The 2584-nt window shown below is 43.3% G+C and overlaps 1 protein-coding gene across 1 annotated transcript in view; it reads right to left on the bottom strand.

The window, feature by feature from the left end:
* The window catches only part of slc7a5 (solute carrier family 7 member 5), a 24350-nt gene that overhangs the window by 8300 nt on the left and 13466 nt on the right, over nucleotides 1–2584 (bottom strand). The window lies entirely within an intron of this gene.

Raw genomic sequence — 2584 nt, 5'->3', positions numbered from 1 at the left:
ATGGAGCCGGTGCCACCTTGGTTTCAGTTACTGGGTGAGTTGACAAAGATGACAGTTCCACCCCTAATTCTGCTCTCAAGTGGGTTGGCAAGGATGTCTACATAGCTGAAGGAGTCAAAGAGGATACCAATGCCACTTCTGCTCCCATACCTCAGTGGTGATGCCAAGGCCAGCCCTGCTCCTGTTCTCAAGTGACTCAACCTCTGAAGTAGTTCCCCAGTGGGTCGAATGACGTCAACACTTCTGATCCAATTTATACCAGTAGGCAGGTTGCTAACTCCAACATCACTGTCTCAGCTCCTCCTGTCACCAAGTGGGCCAGCACCACACCACTCCTCCACTTACCTTGTTGACACCCAGGCTACTCTCCCTCTGGAGGTATCCCAACATCAGTCACCTGCCTGTTCTTCAGAGGGGTCCAGCCTCAGAAGACAAACACTTGGCTGCCCCCTAGAGAGGTTCTGCCTCAGATGCTGTCTCCTGTTGGTCCCTTGGAAGGGAACCACCTGTTGGCCCATCAATGAGACCTTCCTTTGTCAGTTCCTACGTGGCCTCCCTCCTGAAAGGCTCCAGCTATTTGCCCACTTGTACAGAATGGCCTTGTCCGTTTATCTACTTCCTGGCTGATTCTGACTTGGCTGACCTCCTGTGGCTCAAAGGTTACACTGAGAGCTTACCTGCATTTCACCAGTGGCTTCACCACTCTAAAGGGATCCATCTTAAGGGATCAATGATAAGGAAATATGGCCTTTCTTTTTATTGTTATGCTGATGACATTCAGATTTACTTACCGTTAAAGGCATCAAGAGGGGTGTCATTACAGCTGCTGTTTGACTGTTTGACAGACTTGAAATCATGGTTGGCACTTAACCTTTTAAATCTCAACAAAAATAAGATAAGAGTGTGTGCTATTTGGTGACCTGGTGGAATTAAATGCTTCTGACCAGGGCCTGGGCCCCCTAGCTTGACAACTGAAGTCAACTGTAAAAAATCTAGGGGTGATGTTTGATGGTGACTTGAGGTTTGACAAGCAAATCAACTCAGTTGTGAAATCTAGCTTCTTCCACCTGAGGCTGTTAAGCAAGGCCAAGTTATTCTTTTCTTTTAATGATTTTGAGATTGCAATCCATGCTTTTATCACTTCTAGACTTGACTATTGCAATGCTATATACCTACAGTATGTGTTAACCAGTCTCATCTCCAAATGGTGCAAAATGCTGCTGCTCGTCTTTTGACAAGTACTAGGAAATTCGACCATATAACCCCGGTACTGGCTTCTCTCCATTGGCTTCCAGTCCATTTTAGAATTGACTTTAAATTATAGATTTTTGTTTTAAGGCTCTTAATGGTTTGGCTCCATTTTACCTCACTGAATTAGTGCATTGACACAAACCTACAAGGTCCCTCAGATCTTCAAGCCAGTTTCTTTTAGAGGTTCCAAGGGCAAGATATAAACGCTGGAGTGACTGTGCTTTTATTGCTTAAAACATATTTATTTGGCTTGGCTTTTAATATAGAGTAGGGCCTTTTAATTCCTTTTAATTTTAATTTATTGAATGTGTGTTAATTGTGTGTCGGTTATTGTGCCGTTTCATTTTTATTTGCACTGATTTTGTGTACTCTATTTTAGTCATTTATTGCTATTTTATTCTGCCATGTAAAGTACTTTGGTCAGCTGGATGTTGTTTTTAAAGTGCTATATAAATAAATTTGATTTGATTTGATTTAAAGGATAAGGATAATCACCTTTATTGGCCAAGTATGTTACACACAAGGAATTTGTTTCCGGTACAGAACCGAGGCAGCCATCTGCTGCGCCAACTCACACCGATGGCTCCAACCATCCCCCCAAAGCCCCTTTGAGTCATGCACGAGAACCCTGAAAGTCTCTAGATTCTACCCGCAGGAGCTCTAAGTGAGAATGCAAATATCTGAGTTATTCAACCCAGATTTTACCCTCCCAGTTCACTAGTACAAAGTCTAAAAGATCCGAGTGAGCTGGAGTGAGCTCATGTGAGAAAACAGCAGCATATAATCAAAAGTATCTAGTGGGCATGTTGATGACATTTTAACATTTGATTGGCGTGAAACAGGAAGAAAAACAAGCATCTGTTGGTGAAGGAAAAACAGTCATTTACAATGAAGATACCAAAAAGAAAATCTAACTGGAGACACAAGGAGATTCAGGAACTTCTATGCTGTAGTTCTCACCGAGACTTGGCTTTCTGACAGGGTTCCAGACTCAGCGATTCAGCTACAAACACATTCTGTAAATCGAAGCGATCACACTGCTGCTTCAGGGAAGGTAAAGGGAGGTGGTGCGTGTGTGTTTATTAATAACTCATAGTGTGAAGATGTACGGACTGTTTATAAGCACTGTTCGCCAGACATAGAGTTTTTATTGCTGAAATGCTGGCCCTACTAACTAGAAAGAGAGCACAGTGCTGTGTTTCTGGCTGCTGTGTATGTTAGCCCAAGGGCTAATCCCTCTGCGGTTCTCAGCAAACTCTATGATGTCATCAACGCGCTAGAAACAGCTCACCCCGATGCTGTATTTATTGCTGCAGGCGACTTTAACCAGTGC

The sequence above is a fragment of the Monopterus albus genome, unplaced genomic scaffold (assembly GCF_001952655.1).
Source record: "Monopterus albus unplaced genomic scaffold, M_albus_1.0 scaffold65.1, whole genome shotgun sequence".
Classification (NCBI taxonomy): Eukaryota; Metazoa; Chordata; class Actinopteri; order Synbranchiformes; family Synbranchidae; genus Monopterus; species Monopterus albus.
This window is presented reverse-complemented; position numbering and strand designations above follow the sequence as displayed.